The sequence below is a fragment of the Zootermopsis nevadensis genome, unplaced genomic scaffold, assembly GCF_977971745.1.
Source record: "Zootermopsis nevadensis isolate Lab colony 2312 unplaced genomic scaffold, Znev_1.0 Znev_ptg000009l, whole genome shotgun sequence".
In the NCBI taxonomy this organism is placed as follows: Eukaryota; Metazoa; Arthropoda; class Insecta; order Blattodea; family Termopsidae; genus Zootermopsis; species Zootermopsis nevadensis.
The window spans coordinates 5,856,659-5,881,303 of NW_028259141.1; the positions used below are offsets into that span (position 1 = coordinate 5,856,659).

General features: G+C 35.7%; 1 protein-coding gene and 2 long non-coding RNA genes across 3 annotated transcripts in view; 2 read left to right on the forward strand and 1 right to left on the reverse strand.

Annotated features, from left to right (window-relative positions):
* The window catches only part of Hk (potassium voltage-gated channel subfamily A regulatory beta subunit hyperkinetic), an 82,826-nt gene that overhangs the window by 36,639 nt on the left and 21,542 nt on the right, over window positions 1-24,645 (forward strand). The window lies entirely within an intron of this gene.
* Window positions 1,107-4,175, reverse strand: LOC147874420 (uncharacterized). The gene is made up of 3 exons (XR_015534357.1): window positions 4,038-4,175; window positions 3,363-3,417; window positions 1,107-1,825 (listed from the first exon to the last, which is right to left on the reverse strand). It is a non-coding gene; the product is annotated as an uncharacterized LOC147874420 (long non-coding RNA).
* Window positions 9,697-23,186, forward strand: LOC110833448 (uncharacterized). Its single transcript, XR_015534309.1, has 2 exons — window positions 9,697-10,456; window positions 22,863-23,186. It is a non-coding gene; the product is annotated as an uncharacterized LOC110833448 (long non-coding RNA).

Genomic DNA, 24,645 nt, shown 5'->3' on the forward strand with positions numbered 1-24,645 from the left:
GGAAGAAGTCACACGGAACTAAATCCGGCGAATAAGGAGGGTGCGGGATGACGGCCATGGTGTTTGAGGCCAACAACTGCCGAACTTTGAGGGCGGTGTGCGCTGGCGCGTTGTCATGATGCGTCGCATGTGGAGTTCTTCCTTTAGAATCAGCTGACAGGTCCCATAGCCTATCCCAACAATGTCGCACAAGTCGTTGATGGTACGACGTCGATCTTCGTGAATGGCCTGCCGAATCTTCGTAACATTTTCGGGCGTTGTGCTCGAAGATGGTCGTCCAGAACGCTCGTCATCATCGACAGAGGTTCGGCCATTTTTAAAACGTGAATGCCACACAAACGTTTGTGCACGACCCATTGCGGACTCTCCAAATGCTTGCTTTAGCATTTCATAGGTTTCCGTAGCCGTTTTGGCGAGTCTTTGGCAAAATTTGATGCACACGCCATTCCGAAATCCCAGGAGGGTCGGTGTAATGCACTACCAAAACGACCGTAACTAAGAAACAAATGCTAATTCGATGATGCCGGCTGGCACACTGATTCACTATGAATGTAGGCCCAACCCAACTCGTACATCATGTATTTGTGATCCAGTTTAATATTATCCTCCTATCTACACCCAGGTCCCCTAAGAGGTATCTCCCTCCAGATTCTCCGAACAAAAATGGTTTGTTGTGTTGGTTTGCAATGACGTCCCTTAAAATAAATAAATCTATTTCCGATTATATAAAAGGTAATTAACTGTTCTTATAATAGGTCAGTGTTTCTTGTGATTGAACAATTAAAATGTATAAAATAATTAGCTTCTGAAACAAAGTAGCTTGGTATTTCCGATGATAGAACTATAATAAAATTAGACAATAATTAGATCATGACGTTAATACCAGTAGTATTAAATATTTCAAATTGTCATTCAAAATTAACACGAACGGAATGGATACTTTTATAATTTACAATATTAAAAATTATTTTGTAGCAGCCGTAGTAGCGAACCCTACGTATCTCTCTGTTTATGATTGGGACAAGGACGTTTTTCGCTCTGATAAGTCGGGGAAACACTGGGTAACTACGTAGTGAAATGATAATGACAACGCAACACTTCTGATATTTTGGTTCCATGGTGATAGTTTATTTTACAGTGTAACTTATCATTGATATTTGTGTGTTTCCATGCTATAAACTAAAGATAGTGACATACAGATAAACCGTTAAAGTTACATAACTCAGGTAAATAGCGAACAGAATATTTCAGAATTTAAATAGGGCATGGCATATAAACTGTACACGTATAGCAGAAATAGTTACATATTAAAAATAAATGTGTTAACAATTGGCAACCTATGTTAGATTTGAGATTTGCTTGGCGGTTAAGATGGTGATATTATTCTGGGTGTTTGCTCCGATTGAGATGAACAATAGAGACATAGTTCGTTCGCTGATGTAGTTGAACGTAAATGTTACAGAACTGCAGGAGACACCGCCAAGTGCTAGGATGTAAAGGTTAGGTAAGGGTTTGGGGGTATTTAATATTGCTAACCACCTCGACAAATCAGTTTCTGAGAGATAGGTTCAAGTAGAAATGAAAATTAAAAGAAAACGCAACTGGAAAATTTGATTATACCAGTACAGACTACAAATTTCTAGTCTTGATTATTTAACAGTTCTCAAATAAATGTTGATCCATTATGGAAAATAAGGTTCCTAGTTGTTATCTACAGTAGAGTCAACTAATAATGAAGTTGCAGTTTTTAATATTACATCGAAAATCAAGAATCCTGGCGATGTCATCGTTGATGATGTTGACAGTCCAGAAGTAGGCTTTCTCTCTGCATGGAAATTAGATTGAAATATGTTAATGTTCTTAAATACATATTGTATACTAGTTAACTCTTAATATTATTTAAATCTGTTCATTATATTTAAAAATATTGTGGCTCCATACTATCCCAGCCAGTACGTACTTACAACTTCTGTGCTAATACACGGTTACTATTTGAGATCAGACCCTGTGTAATCTTTTAGGATGTGTGCCTACATATTATTGGTTAAACTTTATTTGATATTTATAGTGTAATATAATTTCGTACATTGCTACTTTCTAATTCTTTACTCCCAACTGATATGTCATTAATTTTAAGTATTGCGTATGTAAAAATATAAACTTTTGGTGCTACAAATATATTTTATTAAATTATTTTTAAGTGTATATATTTGCAGTTACTGATAATTTCCTGTCATAACCTCAAATGCAATGCTTAACAAACACAATTATTGTACTTTAAACATGTAGTAATTTTACAACCCATTTACATATTATGTGTTAAAGTAAATTCTTTTTTTTTTCTCGTTTTGCTTGGGTGAAAACTAGAAGAACGCTATTTAACGGCGTGGTAATGCCTCGACTTAAGGCCACCCCCTCCTTGTTATTTCAGTTGGCTGTTGTATGTCCCAGCAAAGGCCAGACTTCGTAAGAAACGGAATGAACTGTATTAGTCGTTATGAAAAGATGAAGTAGTTTACATCATACAAAATAAATTACACTGAAGAAAACAATTATTCGAAAACCAACCACCACAAAAAACAACAACAAGGAATGCACAAAATGGTGCCGTTGTAATACACACAATATTACCATAGCCGTCAGTGCTTTATTGTCAAAGACATTAGGAAATGTAGGCTCCAAAATGTTATAACAGTTTTGTAGTGCTCCATCTAGGTTTTCAGTTCATGAATGCTAAATGTTTATGTCCTGTTCTGAATACCACATTTCCAGCGGGACGTACGAACAGTGATCCACAGTATAAAAACTGATAAAATCCAAACTCTACTCTCGTTATTGGGTAACACAACATAAAAATTCCTTTGTATCGTGGTATGTAAAAACGTGTTCAATTTTTCTACAGATCTTATTTTAAAAAAATTACTTTCCGATAAATACTTATACGGTTATACTGAGGATGAACGCAGAAACGTACGTAATACTTTGTGTGAAGCGTCTTTTATTGCTATTTAATCTGAAGGAAAATTTGAATGTGTCGACAAATTTCAGTATAAACTATCAAGTAACAAAATTTAATTTATTTTTTCTGAACAGCTCTGAATGAAAATTTGAATTCTTCGTGTGCCTAGCTGTCGGAAGGAGGCTTGTCGAAGCCAATAGATATATCGTTTTAAATATTCGTTGCAAACGCGCCAGAAATTAGCTTTGCCTCTGGTGGTATTGTGTGAAAATCCACCATTTGTTCAGAATGTATTTTATTTGTGCTGGGTGACACTCCAGGAATGACCCTCCGAAAAAAGGAAGAGAGGATAGAAATATTAAAACCAGTGCAAAATATAAGCAATGCATCGATGTGAACTTACTAAGGTTAAGAAGATCCTCCGATATCTCGATCAATATCGATGGGTTTAAAAAAGGCTGTAAAATACGAAATGTTATTTCATACCACTTAGATCCATGGTTTTTATAATTTTTTTAAACTCTTTCATTGTTATGATTATTTAATTGCGTAAAACATTAAGAAAACTGAAAAAATTACATGAGAAACTCCATAATTTTTATAATTATTTAATTCATTAAAACATTAATGTCCCTCCGAAAAAAGGAAGAGAGGATAGGATTAATAAAACCAGTGCAAAATATATGCAATGTATCGATGTGAACTTACTAATTGTAAAGTAATCTTTCGATGTCTCCAAAATCGATGGGTTTACTTTCAGCTGTAAAATACGAAATGTTATTTCATACCACTTAGATCCATGGTTTTTTTTAATTATGTTAAACTCTTTAATTGTTATGATTATTTAATTCCTTAAAACATTAATAAATCTGAAAACTCCATAATTTTTACACAAAATGACGTGTGTCTTTTGCACTCTTGCCATGGCAACGGCTGTAATAACACACCCATTCATAAATAAGTATTATCCCATAAGCCACAAAACCTCTTAACAGCATTAATGATGACCAACCAATCGGCGTTGTTTATGGAGAGCTATAAAACAGAAATAAACGAATAAAGATGAATTTATGCTTACCTGCTAATGCGAAAAGAATTGCAGAAGCAATTACCACAAGGAATACACGTGCCTTCAGCATTTTTCCTTTTTGTTCGTGTCTGCGAATGCTTTTGCAACAATTTGTGTACTTTTATATGACGGACAAAGGAAGTGGGTTTATGGGTAATACGTCGTTATCATAAGTTTCACTGATTATTTATAGCTGCTTAACTACAAATACGTATTTTTTTAAAAAAAAATTAAGTGGGTCGAGGTTCATATTTCTTATTTATGTAGGTCACCTTATACGTGACTTACGGTATCTGTCCGAAAATTTTGTTTGTATTTTGGCCTTGTATCCTTTTTGTGGTAATTGGTATGTTTTAGGGTCGTCGCGGTGTTATCAAGCCTTCCTATGTAATAAGTCACATACGCAGGCTTGTTGAAACCATCGGGCTTTGAAAATATTTTACCCTGACGATGGCAGCTACAGTGATATCGAAATTACATAAGTTTTATGAAGACTCCATTCATTTTGTGAGAGTTTAGGTTCTCATTGTGGTGAGTATAAAGATGTTACGCAGTGTAGTCTGGTTGAACTTTACCGACGTTTCAGATGTGATTGTTGCCTCCATCATCAGGGCGATTGTTTGTTAGAAAAATTAATAATAAGAGGAATTTTAACATTTTCACTGCGCAGAGTGTCGACTTTCGTAACCTAACAGCAGTGGTGCCAAGCTTTGAGAAAAAAAATCCGATAAAAACTGAACTATTCAACGATAAACTTCCAAAAATATGCATCGTAATCCAGTAATATAACTTTTTTGGCTCCGCCATCGAAATACGGAACGTATTTCGCCCGTCATACATTATTTTACATTTAAAAAATAAACTCTTCAATAATTACTCATTAAAAAAATGAGCTTGCATGTTTTAGGTTAGGTGACTCATCCTAGTTTGGTTAGTTGATACATAAACTCATAAACCACTTTGATGATGAAGGTGGTTACATTACTTTTATATAATTTCTGTCAATGCTGAAAACGTTTCGTAGGTCCGGAGTTCGAATCTGAGCCGAAAGACTGGTTATCTTAAGAGGACTTGTAGTGGTTTTCCTCAGTTCTTCCAGACAAATACACAGATAGTAGACTATTTTAAATTATTCTACGACCACGTAATTCGATTTCATTGTCAGCCAACCTTCAATTTGACGTTATAAATAGGCTTGTAATCTGTGTTACTGATAGTGTTTTTAAATTAGAATTAGAAAGGTGTAGTAGTAGTCTACTGCTCAGTAAATGAATAAAATGTAAATTTTGCATTTTTATGTATGACTGTATTCCCTGTGTTAAGTGTAAATGTTATTTAGACTTTAATAGTATTGGTTAGGAGTCTAATTGTATATATCACTTCAGTTGACTCATAGAAATATGGTACGTTATACGTCATCATATTATATATTACCGTTACAATTTCTTTGAATCTTTTTGTTTTACTATCCTATATCTTACATTTTCCTTGCAAATCAAAATTCTGTTTTCCTATATTTTCGAGGAAATATCTATTAGTACAGATCATTATAATAAAATCGATCTCTTGATTATAAAGTATCAATTTATAAGTCTCAAATTTAATGTGATTTTCACAGCACTCTGAATATAATTAACAGCAGACAAACATTTTATAGTGTCGTCCCCCTCTCTCTCAAAAAAAAAACCCTGTCTCTCATTGTATTCATTTTCGTCGGCCTAGCCCAGTCTTGTACAAAGCCAAACTGCTTCTTCCGTTTGGTGTTAAAAAAGTTTTTGGGCTTATGAAATTAGTGATGACATCTGGGTTGTTCCAGAGAACAAACGTTGCTTTCCAATTTTATTACGTTGCCTTGTCTCAATCAATTCTCCGTCTTAAACCTCCCTGGGATGTCTATCATGAATCCAACAACTTCGCGGATCCCACAGACATCTTATATATATATATATATATATATATATATATATAGAGAGAGAGAGAGAGAGAGAGAGAGCTTCCACTGATAAGCCGGAACGTAACGGACGCTTCCTTGGGGTACGTCCATAGATTCTTTTATATACTTGGAGTTTACTTATCGTCACTGTCGAGTGGTTAGAATTCCTACTTCGTATTTAAGAAGTACCGAGTTCAGATCTCTGTCCGGAAACTGGCTATTTTACTTGGGGTTATTCGTTTTTCTCTTAGTTCCGCCAGGCTACTCTCTGAATAATACTGAATTAAATTACGCTACGACCGTTTCCTTCCACGTCCTTTCCAATTTTGACAAGTTGTCATTGAAATAAATTATTTCGGTGAATAAAGAACTGTGCTAGAAACTTGATATGTCTGCAGATGTTGGGTCGGACGCTACCCCCGAACTTTACTTTAAAATATTATATACGGATAGCAAATATTACCTAGATTAATTCTTAAATTTAAATTTTAGAAACTCCTAACAACCATAGGAGTTTATAGCTTTGCTTATGACAAACTAGTGTAGACGGACTTGCGTATTTGTGGTAAACATCTACTTATTTTAATTACGACTGTCTTTCAGCATTGGTTAGTCAGAATTCTTTTCGACGGTACCAAATTTGTATGCCAGACCTTACCCGGATTTCTTCTTGAGTTACCTTCATCGGGGATCGATGAGACGACCCGGGACTCAGGGAGAATTCGTAACTTGTCGAGGACGGCTGATACTGACTCAGACCCCTGACCTAACAATGAGAGTCGCAATGCTGAGACCGACGTCATGGCAGGCAGCCTGCCAAAAAAATAAGGGGTAAACCTGCCAGCAACAATGTTGTAGATTGGGAAAACATCGCATAAATACCACGAGATAACCTTGCTCGTGTCAAAATAGCTGGCTACTGTACTTTTGCCATGATAATCCGAAATGCCACATGTAGGATATAAAATATTCTCATTAGAATTCTGGCAACAAGCCCAAATATGCAGCACAGTTCTAACAAAATCACGTCTCTGGACTCTTCCTTTACTGCATAGTTAAAACTTCCCTTCTGTTAGGTATCTGAAAATGTATTTTAATTAGAATGTTTCAGAACCAGGTGCTGAGAACAATATTTGAATCTGATTTGATAGATAAAATTGCGTATGAGGAACTTCACAATTTATACTGATAACTAACTAGATGGCTTACCGAACTCGAAGGTTCATCACCGAATTAACCAAAGCCCTCTACCGGACCCTGTCCTGGGCCAACAAAATCCAGTCTCCTTCAACTCCCATCTCCCATAGATCCCGCCTGAGATTATCCTCCCATCTACGTCTAGGTCTCCCCAGAGGTCTCTTCCCCTCAGGCTTCCTCCTGCCTGAGATTATCCTCCCATCTACGTCTAGGTCTCGCCAGCGGTCTCTTCCCCTCAGGCTTCCTCCTGCCTGAGATTATCCTCCCATCTACGTCTAGGTCTCTCCAGAGGCCTCTTTTCCTCAGGCTTCCCAAATAGTGGACCCAACCAACCAGATGGCTTACCGAACTCGAAGGTTCATCACCGAATTAACCAAAGCCCTCTACCGGACCCTGTCCTGGGCCAACAAAATCCAGTCTCCTTCAACTCCCATCTCCCATAGATCCCGCCTGAGATTATCCTCCCATCTACGTCTAGGTCTCCCCAGAGGTCTCTTCCCCTCAGGCTTCCCAACCAGTACCCACACATCTTTCCCCATCCATACGCGCTACATGCCCCGCCAATCTCTTTCTTCTCGACTTAATCACCCTGACAATATTGGGGGAGGAGTACAGATTTTTAAGTTCGTCATTGTGAATTTATACTGAAAACCATATATTTTAGTATCATCAAATTAAATATGATGTTTGTGACGTATGCAGTAAGCATGGGAGAGATGAGAAATGCATACAAAATTTTTGTCGGGAAACATGAAGGAAGGAAACCACTTGAACGATCTGAAAGCACATGAAAAGATTATGTGCTTGTTAAAAAGGTCTTATGAATGTAAGTGGGAGGGTTAAACTGGATTAATCTGGCTTAGTATATGGACTAGTAGTGGGATATTGTGAACACGATAAGGAGCATTGTGTTTACAGAAAATTCTGGAAATGTCTTCAATAACTGAGAAACTTTTAGCTTGTGGATTTCCTTTTTACCATATGTAGGCTTTCCATGAAACGTGTTCTGCTAAAATCCTTGTTTCAGTTCATTACGCCACAAGTTCCAGCTAATTACAACTCTGTTTTAATTGAAAGAATAGGAAATATGAGAGAAATTTGTTCGTTTCGTTTACTTAACAATATCCTAGACATACTTCAAATGCTTAATCGATTTCTTTTACATATTGTCAGACTCGAGGTTCAAACGGCTGTCTTCTGAGATGGCATTAACAAAATCCAATCATTAACGTCTGCTTCAAGTGATGACTTTATTAATCGCCGGTTACAGATTCGTTTAGTAATATATGAAATTCGTAAAGCATCTATTCAGGGCGAAACGACGTGATTGATTTTTGATTAATGACGTGATAACTGACAGTTATGTTATTTAAAACAAAATAAGTTTCCTCGTATTCCAGTCTTAAAGCGAAATGACTTCCACTCGTATTTTATTTTCTATTTCACGAATCGTTAGGCACATGAACAGCTCAGTAGAACGCCCACGAACGTTGGATAGAATTCTCTGCAGTCTGTAATGTTGGCTTCGCTGCAAAATGCCGGTCTGTGGCCACCAAAAGTACAGAGCACTCAACACGAGAACAAAATATAATTCACTTGAGAATGGAAACGTATTTGATGTTGTTCGGTTTCCTAAAAAAAACCCTGTAAGATATTTTACGCAGTTTCCTGCCTACTGTTCCGCATTGCAGAGAGTTTAGTTATGCAAATATTTGAGCCCCGAAATAAAACTGTGACGTCATTACACATCAAAAATCTGTTATTCTTACAGATTTGTTATGATTATTTACCGGTTCTTTTAACGACTGTGCCGTTAGAGCTAGAGAATGCGGCGACCGACGCAGTGACCGCGCGTAGTGGAAAGGCCGTTCCGTGCCACGAGCACAGAAACCATATTTTTTGACTGTACAATACACCGGACATGGCGAGGAAATGATCGTGACCTATTTCTTCGAGGTACTATCTTAGCATGAAGGGAACTGCAAATAAATTTAAAATTCTGTCCAATACGATGTGATTTAGGAGTGCACTACTCTTTTCTTTGTGTTATGTCTTTGGCAGTTTTAAGGGGTTTCAGACCATGCTGGTGGACTTTTCTTGCAAGTAAACTTTAATATAAAGGAACGGAGTGATTAACGGGAATCACAAGTAAAGGAATGCATTTTAAATAGGTTGGCATGAGTGAGTATTTGGGGGTTGTAAGAAACAAGGATGGTTTTTGTAAGGAGGAAATTTAAATTAGAAATCAACTGGAACAAAAAGTGACAGGAAGTTTAAATTCTCTTTTACCTTTGGACCAGTTCATCTCGGGGAACGTAAAATTAATCGACCAGACATGAGTGGATTCTGTTCTGACATATCACTGAGAGATATATGTAATGAAGACAAAGTACGTTTAAACAAAATTTATTTCCACCATTATCAATGCCTCTCTTACACCTGTGGTAAGATATTGAATTTTACATCTCACAATCTTTTTTGTAGAACATATTTTAAAAATGTTACGTGTTAAATTCTAGAATGTTAATATGCCGTAATTAAACTTCTGTTCCGTGCCTACTGGCACTAAAATTCTGCACGCCATGCATCATTCAGTCATATTGTTTTATACATGGTGCATTCCATTTGTACAACGGAGGCCTATTTCTTATTGATGTTTGTACCACAGGTATGGACAGAAACATGGGATATTAATAACACAAATTTCAAATAACAAACAGTTGTGCCTTATGTTAATTTTGAAACAATTGAATGATCCAGCGGTACGGAACACAACTGTAAAAACTATTTCTAGATAATCTTGTAATTTATTTTATTATCTAAACTTATCCGTGTTAACAAGTAGTAGAATATTATCGTTTAATGTAAGGTGTAGTTTTGGAAAGCAGACAATCCCACGACAGTTCCCGGATTTAACTGCAATGCAAGATTGAGGTTATGTCAAGAATACGAAACGACGTAAGTCATGGAATCAGAACAAGACGATTACTCGGTAGGAACTGGCATATACGCAGTAGCTGCGCTCTAGCGACAGGGAAGGGAAACTCGCCACCGGCCGGGCCGGCGAGCCTCGCATTTGTAGGAGGCACTGCAGTATAGACAGTCATGTGTTACGGGCAGGTGTTCGCTGGGGATGGGAAGTAGTGTAGTAAGTCATTGTGGGAGGTTAGACCATGAAATGTGACAAGTGACGAGGGTGTACGCGTTCATGATTTTTATACTTTACCGAAGGAGTTGTTGTAACCCAGGTCCTAGAAGGGACGTGTTGACACAGTCACGGCTAATTATCGGAGTGAAGGTTAGTATCTGTAGTGGATTCGTCATCATTATGATCTTACTGTTATTAAGATGACTTTGGGTTTTTTCGGTTTTATAGTGGCTTTTCGAAACAGTATGAAGAATACTTCGGATACAGTATACCATTATGTTATTTGCAAGATTTCTTCTGGGTGTTACATTATCTATTATAAAAACTGCTTATGTGACAAAATGTTTTCTTCAATAAATTTTGAAATATTAGCCTTGTTCATGTAACTGATATTACGACTGGTTCATCACATGTCAATCTTCGCATATCTTTATGTCAGATTCACGTACTTATTAGTTTATTTTATTCTTATTGTCATTATTATTATCACGAAAGATTTAAACCCTCATAATTATCATTACCAAAGTACAGTCGTTTACAATGTCAGGTGCCATCAAACACGTGTACAATTCATTGATGCAAACCACAAAAGCTAATAAACCACATGAACCAGATTCTAAAATTCTTACTGTGTTACCCAGGATTTGTAGCAGTGTCTGTACTGAATAAATAGTTGGTGATATTTATATCTCTTTCTACGTGTTAAGTTGGCTCGTTGTCACCACTCTATGGCATGTCTCTGCGTCACTTAGTTATTGAGATTTCTGCACACTCTCCACATTACTTCACATAAACTTATATTTATTATTTTTGTATTACGCAAATTACCTTTTTTATTTCACAGTTTTACGTTTTGTATTTTAATACCGATTTAACACTATAAGAACAGCATTAAAAAATAGGTAAGTTTAATCCCGTATTTTGACGAGCTAACTTAGCAACTATACATGAACCAATTAGAGATTCAGCGCAAGAAAATTAATGAATAGTTCAAGAAAAACAAGACAGTACATTCGATGCGTCTCGCATAATATGTCATTTAAATTCTCCAAAAGATTTATAATTGTGTGTACTATAATTTGTGAAGAATTTATTGTGATATTAGGTAGCAAATATTTCTGAATACTTTTAACTTTGTTGAAGGAATCATAATTCGTCAATATTAATATGAATAAAAATTTAAGCGAAACAAAAATATTTTAGGGTTTAAATTCTCAGTTGTTGATTGATTGGCTGGGCGAGTGTGTGTATTTGTTTTGTTTTGGCGATGAACCTTTGTGAAAACTTGCAAAACGCAGGACACAAATTTATTGGCATTGCGAAAATTGAATATTAAAATAACAAGAAAAAGAAATATATTCACGTACATGTACAGCAAATAACAGAATAAATTTTATAAAGCTAGGAACTGTGTGTTTCGAAGTGATACAAAGTAAATAAGTTTAGATATTAGAAGACGGATTTATAAACAGACACTACAATAATTTATTTACCGTCTTTACACAAACTTAAAAATGTTGTTAAAATTACTTAAAATTATAACATTTTTTCATTAGATACTAGATCTTGTTACATTTTACATTTGACGACATGTTTCGATGTTATCTCATCATCATCAGGTCTATCAATTAAAATCTGTTGCACTTCTTGCTCTACGTATATTGATTTGTTTTATTTGTTTAATTTTTTAAGTTCCTTCCATTAAATTTGAAGGCTGTGCCCGGATGCTTTAAATCGGGTTGTATGTGATGTGTTGTGTCCGATATTACGGGCCAGTAGATTTTAAGTAATTTTAACAACATTTTTAAGTTTGTGTAAAGACGGTAAATAAATTATTGTATTAATAAACACAAACATGACGCAATTAAGATATAAAAAAAAACAGACACTAATTTGTAGGTAAGGAATCTTTTGATTGAGCCTGGAAAATTGTATTCCTGTTATTTGTATTATCAAAAGAATAAGCCTGTCACTGAGTTTACGATGTTATGTATCTCCTACGTTATGTCGTTTAAAAAGCATGTTTTACTTGGCATTTCAACTGCTGTGGTACTATGTAATGTCGAGTAGAACATTGCAGGAAAACTATTTCATGGAACACAATTCATAATGTGAACGCACTTTATTCTTAGCTATTCAGAAATACCTTGTCATTCCACGTTGTAAACTTACACAGTTAGTAAAACGTTGTTATATCGGACTATTGATTTAGCGCTGTGGATCAGACATGGAACGTTTGAATGCAATCTTTGACTCTCTGAAGACAAAGCTCGCCTAAGTGATACATACCCTCCGGAACGGAATGCCTGTTACCCATTCTATAGGAGACTGTGTGGGTTCCAGAGCTGGCCCGGGCATGGTAGTTAAGTAAAAATCCTATTATCCTTCCAAGACTCGAACCCCTGTTGTCCAGTCCACAAATAAGCTACTAGACTCACTAATATGTCAGTATGATAAACACTGAACATAGGAACTGAGCCAACCGCGTATGATTTTAATGTTTCACAGATATCGAGAAGTGTCAAATCGTTCCAGTATATCGATAGCACGGCAGATACCTTTAGAGAATTTTGAAAACGTCGTTAACTCGCCTTTAATTTCAAGGGTCGATCACCGTTCTTATATATTTATAGTTGAAACAATTGTCGAGGGTTAATACCGATGGAACGGATTAGCTAATTAACCCCAAGCGTCTGGTTTGTAAGTCTGCTTGAATTATTCAGTAGCAAGCTAGCGTCGATTCTAGAGGCGAGTTGACAGGCAGCTAGTATGTGACACTGTGCGACTGGGGAAGATTTTTAACGAGCGAATCCACAAGGCGTCACTCGTCTGAAGAGTAAAATTTACATTTTTTCTTTCTTTTTAAATGTGCTATAATGAGTCTGGTGTTGTTTATAAACAAGTTCATTGTACTGTCAGGTGATGCTTATTTATATTAAACATAATTTATCTTCCGTTAGGATACCCAACGGTTTATCATTCATAAATATACAGGATATCCCAAATATATGTAAGCACATTGTAATATGGTGGCCGCTTGTTAGTCATTTGTTCACCGCTGCCAACTGTGCCACGAAGCAAACTGTAGTAACTTTGAAAATCTACACTACATTCGCTAATTCATCAAGTGACAATGCTCACATATTTAGTTTTTTATTTTATTAGAATGCCTTTAATTTATTTTTTCAAAATGTATAACATTATAATTAGTTTGTCTCTTAATAAGTTTATTTCTATTACGTTTTAAACGAAATTTTGGCGGTAGATCTGTTTCTTGTTAACGTCATATTTTCTTTATCGTATTTTAATATTGTTGCCCTAGAATCACGTTACAAATTATGCTTCTATCGTATTATTTTAACATTTCCCTTTCTGACCTGAGCATCTGGCCCAGTCGATGATGATATATAGAGGCTAGCCAAGAGTGTCGTTTGAACACATTGCTACCTGTAACCAAAGCTGTAAAGTGAGTAAAATTCAATTAAAATGGAAATTATAACCAACAAAGCAGTCGGTATGGTTGCTAGGAGACTGGGTTCTGTCATCCTTTGAGTGTATAAAGGGATTCCTAACGTGGTTTAGGAATTTGCTTGTGAACGAACTAACCTAACCCTACTTTCACGCTCGTAGGCAATTATATGATTTTAACGCTTTTAGAGTTTTTGAAAAAAAATTCACATTTTACCGAACATCCTTTGCACAGTTTTCAACATACGTAATGCACTAATTTCTGGTTCAACAATATTCAACTTTGTAATTAAATTTTGCCTTAATCCTTTTGAGAATTTAGTAAAACTTCTTTGGGTATAAAGTTGACTGTCTTCTGTGTAGTCTGGTAGAAGTTTACCGATGTTTCGGAGGTACTTGCTGCGTACATAATCAAGACAGCGTTACAACTCAGTAGGCAGCCATTTTTATACTCGTCTTATCAAGAATCACAAATTCTACTTTTCCTGTATATTTAATGGTTATTAAATGTTTTATATCTTGTCTTCAGATCTTCTGCTCATAAACATAATGATTAAAATGGAATAACTTATGCACAAATGTAATTTTTATCTTGTTTTGTGTCTGTGATAAAGGTGTTTCCACACATAAAGGAAAATATATTAGAGATTGACGCTCTTTGAGTATAGAGTGCTGAGGAGATTATTTTTATCCAAGAGACAGAATTGAAAAGGATAAACAAGAAAGACATATAGTGAGGAGTTTCGTTCTAGACGCTTCGCCAAAAATTATGAAGATGAGATGAGGTATCTAGCATATATGAGGCAGATGAGAAATTTAAATTTGAAGGAAGAAATTTACTTGTGAGATTTAAGCATAGATGGGGAGAAAATATTAAAAGAGTCTGAAAGAAATAGGTTTTAAGTTTGAAGTGAATTTTTCTGGATCATAATATGTCCAGTAGCGGACTCTTGTAAACATTCGGGTTTCATAAGAGGCGTGTAATTTTTTTGATTGTATGCGCAACTATTATCTTCTCAAGAAGGAATTTGTTGTACGAAGTTAGTCACTGTAATTAATTAAAAAGTTATAAAAATATCCAAACTGATTGAATTTAAAGTAAAAGGGACCGTGATCTTGTTTTGATACACTTGTTTAAATGATTCTCATAAACATTGAAAAGTAAAACGATGATTTTCTCTTTTAACGATTTTAATTACACAACCGCAAAATTTTATTCTAGTTTTTTTAAGTGAATAAAACAGTTAGTGGTGAGGTTTTTTTAAAGTAATTTCCATTGTATCATCTCCAGAACTGTTGAGCAGATTTCGATTAAATGTGGTATTGTATGGGTCCTTACCATCAGTGGTCTAGCGAATTTAACTTTCCTTTGTATCAGTACGATATAACCACATGACGTGAAATTATATCGATATGTCGATTTCATCGTAAATGGTTACTATGAAATATATCATTTCCAACTTAAAAATCATTTGCTTCAACTGGTGAATAAGTATATATTAAATCTTGTCCGTCTAATCACAATAATTCTTATTAAATATTAAAATATTACAATAATTAACATTTAAAAATATTTAAAATATTAAATGATGTTCTTTATCGAAATATTCGATTTACATTAGACCATCATTTTTCATGTTTCACGACATGTTTCAGTTCCTAAAAGAACCATCCTCAGGTGTATATAATTATATAAAGCTTCAAAATGATAAATAATTCAAATACAATTTTCATACATTACCATCTGGTGAATTAAGTGTTATATCTGTGGTAGTTTTGGCTTTGTACATGCAATACATTACATTCGCTGTGTAATAAGTAATATAAAATAGTAAATTCTGCATCTAGAAATTCTGCTTAGACCATTCTTGTTATTACTGGTTGCGTACCTACAAGAGACTGAATAAAAAGCAAATGTTAGTCATCTGCTAATGTCAACAGCGAAACTCTTATTCGGAATTAGTTGAAGGATGTGCCGTATCATCAGTTTTATAGCAGAAAGCATCAGTGGTTTATGTGTTACTGTTGATGATGTAAAGTCAAAAAAAAAAGACAGCTATGGACTCTTCTCGAAAGACGTGGCCTTAATTATCGACTTTTATAAAGGTCGATCAATCGGATCAAATGTAGTGGACAAAATTTTATTCATATAAAATTGTGCTAATTAATAATTTTACTTTATATAATGTTATTTTCTTCTGTTGTTTTAATGGTTCTCCGTGTTAACACGGCGTATTTTAGTTTCCACTTCTACTTATATTTTATGTCATCGGATAAAAACAAATCTTTTACTTTTGAGTGTCGGGTGCTCATTTATATCCACCAATTAAATAATTGTCTTCCGCAGGGGTCCCAACATAGACATAGACTTTATCCCCTCTTTCCTTTTACCTGAAGACGGAAGAAGACGTAGCTTTTGAAACACTGTGATTTATTTACGAGTACGACGAAGGACAGAGTCCCAGGAAACAGTTTTACAGGCTATAATGCTCCATCGTCTGAAATCTTTAGACTTCGTATATTAATTTTACAACTCGTACAACAATCTTTATAAGTGTATCTGTATTTTGTATATTTAACGATATATTTCTTGAAGTTAATTTCCTGTAGAATGAAAAATCACGTCCGTTTTTATCCAAAGTTTAATCTCGGTGCAAATTTTATACAGACGTTTCAATATGGTGATATCAATTTAGCAAACGTAGACATTCATGTTTGGGAAAAATAAAAAATGCATATAGAGTTTTGGTTAAAACGCTTAGAGAATGGGGGATGAAGGAAAATAATATTAAAATTATTATAACGAAATACTGTGTGTAAACTGGATTAGTGGGGGGCTGTTTCGAAAAAGGTAATAAACCACCAGATTCTATAGAACGCGAGAGATTTTTTGACTGACTCAGCTTCTCAAGAAGGACTATGCACCGTGGGGGTTGGAATTACTTATTGCCAAACTAGTGAACGATAAATAATTTTATGTTCACTCAGAGCAACCAGTAGATAACGCCACTTGTAATAGTTAAACAGGCACTACATACAATTGGCACATCAGCCTCAAATAAACAGATATTAAGCATTTAATTGTTGAAGTAAAGTGACAGGATTTGGCAGATGTCTTATGCTGAACACTCCTACTAGAACTCTAGCAATGAATGATTTAGCGTTAACACTGGTGGGTAGTAAAAACAGTTCAAATTGAGGACGTTATATAGTGTCCCATAAGTCCGATACAATAGGAGACTGTATTATTTATCAAAATACGGAGAAAGTAAAAGACGAATAGGTTGTAAATCATGTGTTTGTAATCTCAAGTGTTGGAATTGTTTGCTTGGGACATGCCGATAAGGCACTAAACTCTTTGTATTTAAAATTGTAAAAATTTCCGGCAATGTTGCCGCGTCGACATGACAGTTCTCTGGTAATTTATGTTTTCCTGGTTTATTTACTTCGTATTTCCTGTGATACCTGTTTCTTCTTCATTTCCAGTGTCCCTACTCTGGAAATATATCACCCATTAACTGCTATATCAATGTGGCAACATCGTCTTAGCATTTTACAATTGATATTGTAAATAATAGCTTTGTAACGGCTAATATGTAAAAAAAATTCCAACACTTGATATTCGAAGAACATTATTTGCAACATTTCCGTATTTTGCTAAATAATAAATTCTTCAATTGCCATAGACGTATGGCACACTCTATATCATGAAGACAGAAGCCGTGGGAATAGACGTGTTTGCCTTGTCCGTCAGTGTAAATAATTTAATTAATTATCTAAACTACTGTCATCTTCTCTGGGTCTTCTCAGTCGAATTAGTTACTTACCAGCGCGCATTAACCTTTAATGTATTTTAAAAATGCTATTACCTAACAAATTTCTTAGTGTCAGTAACGTATCCTGATCTCTTGGTCTCCTGATCTCTTCTAACACTTCTTCAGAGCTGTATGGTATTTCAAGGTTTCGTTGAACACATCTGGTTCCCTAAACCCCATTTTCCCCTCAAGTTCTTAACTTGGCGCATTTCGATTTTATCGTTTGTTTCGATTACGAGAACATCGATAGTCGATTGTGTTCTTCACCGCGTATAAAACATTTGTACTCATTCAACTACAGCTCGGATAGCCGCTCTTTCGGGTAAAGACAGCCAGTTTGTCAAGTTGACAATTTATTTTCCATTTTTCTTGTCTCCACAAGCCGCCAAGAGAGAGTTGAAGTAACGTTTGCCGCATCGAACTTGTTCTGATGAAGAACCCACGTTATCAGATTATCGACACGGTCGCTCCATTACTGGCCTCAGTACTTGTTGACTCGAGGCCAAAACGATTTATCGATTTAAACTCTTCCGACTAAACTCACAGCCCGGGATATTCAACAGACTCTCAAGTACTTGTTATCGTGTGCATATCCAAGTGGCTTTAAGGAGTGTCTGATAATCGAGGAGGACTGCTGAGGGCAACGGGGAAGTACTATTTACTGAAACACGTCCTTTGGATTTGAAACTATAGTAGGGGGTAAAATGGACCTGGAACCACTGTCGTAATTAGAAGCGGACTTACTATTGAACTCCAACCACTGAAACAGAACGAAGCAGTTAGATCTGAGAAGTTATAAACCTAGTGGTCTTGATATTCTTCCGTACATATCCAGGAGATCTGAGAAATTATTACCATAACGATGTTACGCGGTGCTCGAAGGTCGAACACTGCTCGAAATTTTAGGTATCCACATTAAATAACCATAGTGACTACCACTCCAGAAATTGTCACATCAGTCATGTAACAACGAATTTTATATTTGTCTCCAAACGATTCTCTGACAAATTTCATTACGCACGTTGATTAATTTATAGACAGACGTAAAAATAGGTAGATTATCTTGTTAGGCTGACTAGTACGAGGGTCGGTATGTATACAGGTTTTTGTTATGAGTCCGGTAGGAAACATATGATCCCCTCAGATCTTTCGACGTCTTGCTGGCTGACACAAACACAGACAGGTTTAACTTCGTAATTCACAGAGATAAAGGAGAAGGAGATTGTTAATGATACAGGTATATTGTACTGATGTTTTCTGAACAGTTAGTAGAATGCTTTCTCGCGCGACCTTGAAACGCATGGCTAGACCTAGTGGCAACTGTCAAGATTACTTGCGCGTATAATACAATCACATACAAGAGGGGACTAAGTAAGATCTGTCAACATAAAATATAAGAGTGATATATTTTTTGGTAAAAAGGTTTCTTGACTTCAAAAGTTTTCGGTTGGGCCTTAAGCTATGTTGGCGTTTTTTTTCCTATTACGAATTCTGGTTTCAGATGCATTTTCACCAGTGGTACATTCTTCGGTTGATCCGAACAGGCTTATCTATTTGAACCGAAACTTGAACACGTTACAGTCGGCTGTCACTAAGAATGTGTTCATCGACACTTGTACGCCACACTGCCTTCTGCCATTCATAAAATTTCGTCCAACACAGCTGTAACCATATCGATCTGTCATTATTTTGCACATTTCACTAGTTTTGAGACGCTGTAACAACAAAAGTTCTGCAATTTTCATTTATTATCTCTTAGATACAAAACAACAATTTGCAAATGAGGGAAGTTTTATATTCTTTATATGTCATCCTTTTTGACGTAAATACGTCTATATTTTGGGGTCAGTGTCATTCGGCAAAAAGTGAAACGAAAAAGTGTAACTTCAATGTTATGTTACCTTGGAAACGTCATCTGTTTATCAACAAATAAACAACAATTGTTACGTACATAGTTACCTTACATTTCATTACTTTATATTACTTTACTTTACATTACATTCAGCTACCACAGACCCATCTTAAGCGTAACTAATTCAAGTTAAATAAGCAATGTCTTAATCAAACTTTACTCAGTTATAAAGATTGTATGAAGGAAATATTTAGAATAAAGCCAATGTATAAACTTCCTTTCCGAATAGACGTATTTACGTCAAATTCTCCGGAACCGTGGTTCCACTGACAACTTTTTGGCATTGGTGAAATTACTTTACTTTGCGTACGTTGCCTTAAATACACCCACGCGTTTGTGCTACAACGAGCCGATTTAGTTGTACGTAAGGAAATTTATTTTGTTTTAAAATATCTATGGGTTATCAAAGTGCCTTTCACAGGAAGTTTCAAGGTAGGTAGTGCAAACGTATATATATATATATATATATATATATATATATATATATATATATATATATATATATATATATACTGTGTGGCTGAAAATGTGCGAAAAACAACTCACACAGCTGCAGTCGTGGCTTAAGTGGTTTCACACAAACCTTGACATTTTCTCGTCGACAGTTTTTAGATCCCGGTTGAATAACACGGCGTAGGTCAAAGAAATGTTGAAAACCATGAATACTGTCGCTTTCACTGTCATGTGTCTGGCACATAACCTTGGCTCTCTGCCGCTGACGTCCAACTGGTCAAGAACACGACGCTAAATGTTCCGAGGTAGTTTGATGGCAACTCTCGCTGCGATTTCTACTGTAAAGCCCTACAAGATTTTCTTGCCCCGAGTCAAATATCGGTCTATAAAAATAATGAAATCTACTTACTCTGTAAGAGATGTTGAAAATGATGTCTCTGTATACACTATTGACCATTGCGAGATTCGGGTCTATTGTGCAGGGCGTCTCAGGGATTTTTTATTTTTGGCGTGTGTTCTAACCCAAAATGTTGCAGAACGTAATAAATCGGTGCATTGTGGAAGAAATTAGCGACGTTATAAGATAAACGTACTGGAGGAGATAAATTTAAGAAAGTAAATAAATCAGTTTTTAATACAGAACTGTAAGTTTATTTATTCAAAATTAGCATTACATAAAGATGTAAGATGAATAATTACAAGTATAATTAATGTAATGAAAAATTCAAACAAAGGAGAGAAATTAGGGCGGCGTTTTTATTTATTTTTCAAATATTATTTGTGTATTTAATCATAGAATGACCATTTTGAATCGCTTTTATTGTGATCGAACGCTGGATTGCGAGTTTGACATTTCGGGTTATCGATATGTCTGCATTTTTCTGTGTTTTTGCTGTTCTTTGGAGGATTTGTACCAGATGCATGATTTTTTTTTTTGAAAATAAATTCTAATTTTAAACGGGGGGCTAATAGGTCATTCACGAGACAATAGTCAATATTTGTTATGTGTATAAAATATTTCAGTAATTACATACGTTTGCAAGTAAAAGTCATATACTTCAGCTAACATATACGAGGGTTACTTCAAAAGTCATGGCAACTAATTTTTGGGGAGGGGGCAAACACGTTATATTGAATAAAGTTCAAAATATACATATGAAAGGGCACGATATACTCTCATCCGATTGGCATAGTCAGATCAAGTAGGTGTTCGGTAATTGTTAAACACTTCAAGATTTTGCAACCAAAGTTTTACCCCACTGTAAGTAACGCGTATTTTAATTTGTTTACGTGGTATGAGCATAGCACCGTTGAAGATGCCTGTTGTTATTAAATGCATACATTTCAGCAATAAATACATGGAACAGCCATCTTCCTGCTATTTTATGATCAAATATTCTTGTTTCTTACTGAAGTTACTTCTATTTTACATATTTCCCTCATGTTTATAAATATTTATGTATTAATGGAAAAGTGTATTGTAACATGGTTTGTTCTCTCATGATATATTTCCAAAAAAGGTTAAGTTATTTGCATTTTCAATTAGCTTTCCAACCAAATGTTTCATTGAAGTCTGTATAATACTTGTACATGACGGTTCATAACACCCGCTAGATGTGGAACCCAGAGAATTGTTTTTCGAGAGTTCCTGCCATCTAGGAAGGAAAAATAGTACTAATTAGAAACAGCATTAAGTTTCAATTACATTTTCACTTACCCTAAAAAAAAAATTGTTTCTATGTATGCTAATTCCTTAACACAGGAAATAAAATGCAGAGAAATCAAAATTTTGGAAAGTTTCCTGAATCCAGAAATGAAGACAACAACCCGGAAAAACTGTCCTGGTATTTACGAGAGTCGAAACCTCTGCTGGAATACGAACTAGAAACCTCCATATAAAAGTAACACGCGTTATATCATGGCTGATATATAAGATGCGAATGTTGACGTCGTCATCTGTTATTAATGTTACCAACATTTGAAATTTCCCTCCCGGAGCTAAACGCCTTGCAGTGGAATGAAGAGAAAGCTGATGGCGGTTTCAGACAAGAACGCATCTAGGAGCGCGTAATGCGAATGGTTTTTGACGTAAATACGTCTATAAGTAAGGGTCATTCGGCAAAAAAGTGGAACGAAAAAGTGTACCAATGGTTGCCTAGGGAACGTCGTGTTTACTCGGAATTGTTACCTAGGAAACGTTACATTACATTACTTTACATTACATTCAGCTACCACAGACCCATCTTAAGCGTAACTAATTCAAGTTAAATAAGCAATGTCTTAATCAAACTTATCTCAATTGTAAAGCATGTATAAAGGAAATATTTAGAATAAAACCAATAAATAAACTTCCTTTCCGTATAGACGTATTTACGTCAAATTCTCCGGAACCGTGGGTCCACTGACAACTTTTTTTCATGTAATGAAACGGACTGTTGGGAATCCCCTGCTGGCCCGCTGTGTATGGTCGTACACTAAACCCTCGTACAATGCGAGGGACATGTTTCTCGAAACAGGTACGTTCCTGAATTCGCGTTGAACTTAACAGCACCAAAATTCGTTTAGTTGGAAATTCCGTGCAACAAAACCACTTTGTTCTCACCTCTGTGTAAACCCAAGTTTTACATTTCTCCGCCATTACACTTCATTTGTCGCGTATCTGCCATCATGTGATGAGACATTATGTTTCATTACTTTTATTTGTTTTGTTTTCTGATTGTAAATCACTAGCCTGTTCACTCATAAAGTTCTGTCACAATTTCAACATCATTACTTTGATGTTAACCTCCTGAAAGTCATTTAATTTAACAGTGAAGATAATGAAACCATTATTTGACGAAAGAAGTTTCCACTGGAAGTTTCCCACGCGATAGAATTGTGTGATTAACGGATTTGTTTGGTGCCTTAGGTATTGTACGGAAGAAAGAGATGACGAAAGTTCACCAGACCGACCTGTGTCCGAAGTGAATGTTGCTGTATGTAATTAAATCCATGTGAAGTGTAGAGTAGTTCTGAACGATGGTTGGAAACTCTATCAAATTTGTCAGAAGCCTTCTAATTTAATGTGAACTCAAATCGATACTTCATGGCGAGCAGTCGACTTGTGTAGTCTGTAATATGGCTTCTGAATCTCCTGGAATGTATGGAAAATTCATGTAGCGTATTCATCCTTAACTGGATCAGTACAAACGAAGTGGAATGTGTGTATGCTCTAAATAAAGTGTCGATGTTGTTATCAACTTTTATTCCACAAATATTTTAAGGGATTTGACAAATTAAATATTTCGCTGTCTTGGGACTCACACTTACACCGTGGTCTCTGGTTCTAATCCCAGTAGGACCTTAATATTTTCGTTTCTCTGTTTTGTTCAAGTTTGGATATCGGTGAATCTGCCTGACGTCTTACTAGTTTTGAAACTGTTGGGTGATTTAGTGTCTGAAATTCCAAAATTTAATATATTTTATACATTTGTGCTCTGTAGTTTCAGAATTCTTTTTAAATTATAGAGACACCGCCATTCACTGTAACCACGCGATCTGAGGCGTGGGCCTTGTGTCGCTGGGACCGTGGGTTCGAGTCCCACTCAAGGCATGGATGTTTGTCCACGTTTTTTCTGTTTTTGTATATGTAGAGGCCTTGCGTCGGGCTGATCACTCATCCAAGGAGTCTTACCTTTGTCAAAACAGATCATTCTAATAAATAAAACCTCGACACATCCGAGTAAAAGAGGATGAGAGAGAGAGAGAAATTCTGCGGGCTTTTGAATATGACATGTGCAAAGTGTAAAATAGCAGCAGGGCCTCCCCACTTAATAAATATGTCAAGAAGATACTTAAAAAGTTTTTATTTAATTCTTTTTAGGACGTACGAGGCAGGATGCTCAATATAAATAAAATCTCTCTTCGTGCCAAATTAACATCGTTATCAAATGAGTCATTGAAGATCAAACCATGGCGGTTCAATGCTTAATGTGTATCTTGCTTCTGGATAATGTTACTATGGACATAGGCCATTTCCCATATTTAGCCATGAAGATGGAGACAGTAATGGTCTCCGAAACGTCATAAATACAATGTACATCCTTACATGATGCTAAGCATTGCATTGGTTTAATTATCGTGTTGGCAATCTTGGTTAACATTTGCAGACAGTCGATGATGGGATTTTAAATTACAAACCTGAAGACGGCTTGGACCATTTAAATTATTTCAGTAATTTATGTGCGTTGACAGTCCATACTAGCGATGTTTCTTATTATTTGTTTATAAGCCCACTTTATACGGATAGAAGCATTGAAACGAAAATGGCGTCGTGACGTCTTCGTGGAGCGTCTTGTTTTAAGTGTACTCCATGTGTTTGTTGTGACAGCTGCTAGCTATTACACTCAAAGAACCCACCGACTGATGCATAATAAACACAGGACGATCGTCTGGCGAGTCCAATTTTGTATCTGGAGCAAATTGGATGCTGGACCTAGCTTCTTGAAGGCTGAAGAATGTGGAAATCACAGTTGGTTATTAAAAGCTAATGAGCATTTTAACTGATGTGGATTCTGTTTATGGATGATAGGACAGTGCAGATGTGTTATGTTTCCGACGTTTCGGCGATTCACAAATCGTGACTAAAATCTAATTGACTTAAAAATTGATGTCGATGTTTGATTCGTGTTTCTGGGCGATGTTTGTTGTAT